Source organism: Oncorhynchus gorbuscha, unplaced genomic scaffold (genome assembly GCF_021184085.1).
Source record: "Oncorhynchus gorbuscha isolate QuinsamMale2020 ecotype Even-year unplaced genomic scaffold, OgorEven_v1.0 Un_scaffold_3755, whole genome shotgun sequence".
Taxonomy (NCBI): domain Eukaryota; kingdom Metazoa; phylum Chordata; class Actinopteri; order Salmoniformes; family Salmonidae; genus Oncorhynchus; species Oncorhynchus gorbuscha.
The window spans coordinates 6,455-12,908 of record NW_025747924.1 but is presented as its reverse complement, the minus strand read 5'-3'; positions in this window follow the sequence as shown (position 1 = coordinate 12,908).

Genomic DNA, 6,454 nt, shown 5'->3' with positions numbered 1-6,454 from the left:
GCAGGTAGCCTAGTGGTTAGAGCCTAGTGGTTAGAGCCTAGTGGTTAGTATGGGGCCTAGTGGCCTTGGTTAGAGCCTAGAGCCTAGTGGTTAGTATGGGTGGCAGGTAGCCTAGTGGTTAGCCTAGTGGTTAGAGCCTAGTGGTTAGAGCCTAGTGGTTAGAGCCTAGCCTGTGGTTAGTATGCGGTGGCAGGTAGCCTAGTGGTTAGAGCCTAGTGGTTAGAGCCTAGTGGTTAGAGTCTAGTGGTTAGAGCCTAGTGGTTAGAGCCTAGTGGTTAGAGTCTAGTGGTTAGAGTCTAGTGGTTAGAGCCTAGTGGTTAGAGTCTAGTGGTTAGAGCCTAGTGGTTAGAGCCTAGTGGTTAGAGTCTAGTGGTTAGTATGGGGCGGCAGGTAGCCTAGTGGTTAGAGCCTAGTGGTTAGTATGGGGCAGCAGGTAGCCTAGTGGTTAGAGCCTAGTGGTTAGAGCCTAGTGGTTAGAGCCTAGTGGTTAGAGCCTGGTGGTTAGAGCGTTCGGCCAGTACATCGAATCCCTGAGCTGACAAGGTAAAACATCTGTCGTTTCTGCCCCTGAACAAGGCAGTTGTTGTTCATAGGCTTATTGTGAATAAGTATTTGTTCTTAACTGACTTAGCCTAGTGAAATAAACTGTTACAATAGAAAAACATTTAAATGGAATGCCTGGGGTCTGTCTCTCCAGCTGCCTCAATGACATGGTATCCTGCTATAGGTGGATGGGAGTCTGGGTCTGAGTAGCAGTACAGGAGTAGAGCCTACACTCATCTATCTATGTCTCTCTCTCTGAGTAGCAGTACAGGGGTAGATCCTACACTCATCTCTCTCTGTCTCTCTCTCTGAGTAGCAGTACAGGAGTAGAGCCTACACTCATCTCTCTCTGTCTCTCTGTCTCTCTCTCTCTGAGTAGCAGTACAGGAGTAGAGCCTAGACTCATCTCTCTCTGTCTCTCTCTCTCTGAGTAGCAGTACAGGAGTAGAGCCTACACTCATCTCTCTCTGTCTCTCTCTCTGTCTCTCTCTCTCTGAGTAGCAGTACAGGAGTAGAGCCTAGACTCATCTCTCTCTGTCTCTCTCTCTTGAGTAGCAGTACAGGAGTAGAGCCTACACTCATCACTCATCTCTCTCTGTCTCTCTCTCTGAGTAGCAGTACAGGAGTAGAGCCTAGACTCATCTCTCTCTGTCTCTCTCTCTTTGAGTAGCAGTACAGGAGTAGAGCCTACACTCATCTAGCTCTGTCTCTCTCTCTGAGTAGCAGTACAGGGGTAGAGCCTACACATCTCTCTATCTCTCCTCTCTCTCTCTGTCTCTCTCCTCCTACCTCAGAACATGTTATGCACACCTGTTTGCCCTCTCTTCCTCTCTCATAAACATCCAGTAGAATTCCCCTTGACTCTCTCATAAAGTTCTATAATGACCATCTGAAGGAATCCCATGACAAGTGGCGAATGCTGTCGGCCTATTTTCCAGTCCTCTATCGCTTTAGAACACGTTCTACTGTAGGACAGGCAACATCATGAAACACAACATAGCAGAGGAGTGCCAGGGTCCCCATAGTGACTGTACGTACATACCCCAACCAGAAGCCATGGATTACAGGCAACATCATGAAACACAACATAGCAGAGGAGTGCCAGGGTCCCCATAGTGACTGTACGTACATACCCCAACCAGAAGCCATGGATTACAGGCAACATCATGAAACACAACATAGCAGAGGAGTGCCAGGGTCCCCATAGTGACTGTACGTACATACCCCAACCAGAAGCCATGGATTACAGGCAATATCCACACTGAGCTAAAGGGAAGAGTTGCCGCTTTCAAGGAGCGGGACTCTAACCCGGAAGCCTATGAGAAATCTGCTATTCCCTCCAACGAACCACCAAACAGGCAAAGCGTCAATACAGGACTAAGATTGAATGGTACTACGCCGGCTCCGATGCTCGTTGGATGTGGCAGGGCAATCTATTACAGACTACAAAGGGAAGCACAACCATAAGCGGTGACACGAGCCTACCAGATGAGCTAAATTACTTATATGCCTCCACGTTGACTCTGTACTGTAATACCCTGTATATAGCCTCCACGTTGACTCTGTACCGTAATACCCTGTATATAGCCTCCACATTGACTCTGTACCGTAATACCCTGTATATAGCCTCCACATTGACTCTGTACCGTAATACCCTGTATAGAGCCTCCATGTTGACTCTGTACCGTAATACCCTGTATATAGCCTCCACATTGACTCTGTACCGTAACACCCTGTATATAGCCTCCACGTTGACTCTGTACCGTAACACCCTGTATATAGCCTCCACGTTGACTCTGTACCGTAACACCCTGTATATAGCCTCCACGTTGACTCTGTACCGTAATACCCTGTATATAGCCTCCACATTGACTCTGTACCGTAATACCCTGTATATAGCCTCCACGTTGACTCTGTACCGTAACACCCTGTATAGAGCCTCCACGTTGACTCTGTACCGTAATACCCTGTATATAGCCTCCACGTTGACTCTGTACCGTAATACCCTGTATATAGCCTCCACATTGACTCTGTACCGTAATACCCTGTATATAGCCTCCACATTGACTCTGTACCGTAATACCCTGTATAGAGCCTCCACGTTGACTCTGTACCGTAATACCCTGTATATAGCCTCCACATTGACTCTGTACCGTAATACCCTGTATATAGCCTCCACATTGACTTTGTACCGTAATACCCTGTATATAGCCTCCACGTTGACTCTGTACCGTAACACCCTGTATAGAGCCTCCACGTTGACTCTGTACCGTAATACCCTGTATATAGCCTCCACGTTGACTCTGTACCATAATACCCTGTATATAGCCTCCACATTGACTCTGTACCGTAATACCCTGTATATAGCCTCCACGTTGACTGTACCGTAATACCCTGTATATAGCCTCCACGTTGACTCTGTACCGTAATACCCTGTATATAGCCTCCACATTGACTCTGTACCGTAATACCCTGTATATAGCCTCCACATTGACTCTGTACCGTAATACCCTGTATATAGCCTCCACGTTGACTCTGTACCGTAACACCCTGTATAGAGCCTCCACGTTGACTCTGTACCGTAATACCCTGTATATGCCTCCACATTGACTCTGTACCGTAACACCCTGTATAGAGCCTCCACGTTGACTCTGTACCGTAACACCCTGTATATAGCCTCCACATTGACTCTGTACCGTAATACCCTGTATATAGCCTCCACATTGACTCTGTACTGTAATACCCTGTATATAGCCTCCACGTTGACTCTGTACCGTAACACCCTGTATATAGCCTCCACATTGACTCTGTACCGTAATACCCTGTATATGCCTCCACATTGACTCTGTACCGTAACACCCTGTATAGAGCCTCCACATTGACTCTGTACCGTAATACCCTGTATAGAGCCTCCACGTTGACTCTGTACCGTAATACCCTGTATAGAGCCTCCACATTGACTCTGTACCGTAATACCCTGTATAGAGCCTCCACGTTGACTCTGTACCGTAACACCCTGTATATAGCCTCCACGTTGACTCTGTACCGTAATACCCTGTATAGAGCCTCCACGTTGACTCTGTACCGTAATACCCTGTATAGAGCCTCCACATTGACTCTGTACCGTAATACCCTGTATAGAGCCTCCACGTTGACTCTGTACTGGTACCCCTGTATATAGCCTCCACGTTGACTCTGTACCGTAACACCCTGTATAGAGCCTCCACGTTGACTCTGTACCGTAACACCCTGTATAGAGCCTCCACGTTGACTCTGTACCGTAATACCCTGTATAGAGCCTCCACGTTGACTCTGTACCGTAATACCCTGTATATAGCCTCCACGTTGACTCTGTACCGTAATACCCTGTATAGAGCCTCCACGTTGACTCTGTACCGTAATACCCTGTATATAGCCTCCACGTTGACTCTGTACCGTAACACCCTGTATATAGCCTCCACATTGACTCTGTACCATAATACCCTGTATATAGCCTCCACATTGACTCTGTACCGTAACACCCTGTATATAGCCTCCACATTGACTCTGTACCGTAACACCCTGTATATAGCCTCCACATTGACTCTGTACCGTAACACCCTGTATAGAGCCTCCACGTTGACTCTGTACCCTAATACCCTGTATATAGCCTCCACATTGACTCTGTACCGTAACACCCTGTATATAGCCTCCACATTGACTCTGTACCGTAACACCCTGTATATAGCCTCCACATTGACTCTGTACCGTAACACCCTGTATATAGCCTCCACATTGACTCTGTACCGTAACACCCTGTATAGAGCCTCCACGCTGACTCTGTACCGTAACACCCTGTATATAGCCTCCACATTGACTCTGTACCGTAATACCCTGTATATAGCCTCCACATTGACTCTGTACCGTAACACCCTGTATATAGCCTCCACATTGACTCTGTACCGTAACACCCTGTATAGAGCCTCCACATTGACTCTGTACCGTAACACCCTGTATATAGCCTCCACATTGACTCTGTACCGTAATACCCCCTGTATATAGCCTCCACATTGACTCTGTACCGTAACACCCTGTATATAGCCTCCACATTGACTCTGTACCGTAACACCCTGTATATAGCCTCCACATTGACTCTGTACCGTAATAACCTGTATATAGCCTCCACATTGACTCTGTACCGTAATACCCTGTATATAGCCTCCACATTGACTCTGTACCGTAATACCCTGTATATAGCCTCCACATTGACTCTGTACCGTAATACCCTGTATATAGCCTCCACATTGACTCTGTACAGTAACACCCTGTATATAGCCTCCACGTTGACTCTGTACAGTAACACCCTGTATATAGCCTCCACATTGACTCTGTACCGTAATACCCTGTATATAGCCTCCACATTGACTCTGTACCGTAACACCCTGTATATAGCCTCCACATTGACTCTGTACCGTAACACCCTGTATATAGCCTCCACATTGACTCTGTACCGTAATACCCTGTATATAGCCTCCACATTGACTCTGTACAGTAACACCCTGTATATAGCCTCCACGTTGACTCTGTACAGTAACATCCTGTATATAGCCTCCACATTGACTCTGTACTGGTACCCCCTGTATATAGCCTCCACATTGACTCTGTACCGTAATACCCTGTATATAGCCTCCACATTGACTCTGTACCGTAACACCCTGTATATAGCCTCCACATTGACTCTGTACCGTAACACCCTGTATATAGCCTCCACATTGACTCTGTACCGTAACACCTCTGTATATAGCCTCCACATTGACTCTGTACCGTAATACCCTGTATATAGCCTCCACATTGACTCTGTACCGTAACACCCTGTATATAGCCTCCACATTGACTCTGTACCGTAACACCCTGTATATAGCCTCCACATTGACTCTGTACCGTAATACCCTGTATATAGCCTCCACATTGACTCTGTACCGTAACACCCTGTATATAGCCTCCACATTGACTCTGTACCGTGTACCCTGTATAGAGCCTCCACGTTGACTCTGTACTGGTACCCCTGTATATAGCCTCCACGCTGACTCTGTACCGTAACACCCTGTATATAGCCTCCACGTTGACTCTGTACCGTAACACCCTGTATAGAGCCTCCCGTTGACTCTGTACCGTAATACCCTGTATAGAGCTCCACGTTGACTCTGTGCCGTAATACCCTGTATATAGCCTCCATGTTGACTCTGTACCGTAATACCTGTATAGAGCCTCCACGTTGACTCTGTACCGTAATACCCTGTATATAGCCTCCACGTTGACTCTGTACCGTAACACCCTGTATATAGCCTCCACATTGACTCTGTACCATAATACCCTGTATATAGCCTCCACATTGACTCTGTACCGTAACACCCTGTATATAGCCTCCACATTGACTCTGTACCGTAACACCCTGTATATAGCCTCCACATTGACTCTGTACCGTAACACCCTGTATAGAGCCTCCACGTTGACTCTGTACCCTAATACCCTGTATATAGCCTCCACATTGACTCTGTACCGTAACACCCTGTATATAGCCTCCACATTGACTCTGTACCGTAACACCCTGTATATAGCCTCCACATTGACTCTGTACCGTCCACATTGATGTATATAGCCTCCACATTGACTCTGTACCGTAACACCCTGTATAGAGCCTCCACATTGACTCTGTGCCGGAATACCCTGTATATAGCCTCCACATTGACTCTGTACCGTAACACCCTGTATATAGCCTCCACATTGACTCTGTACCGTAATACCCTGTATAGAGCCTCCACGTTGACTCTGTACTGGTACCCCCTGTATATAGCCTCCACATTGACTCTGTACCGTAACACCCTGTATAGCCTCCACGTTGACTCTGTACCGTAACACCCTGTATAGAGCC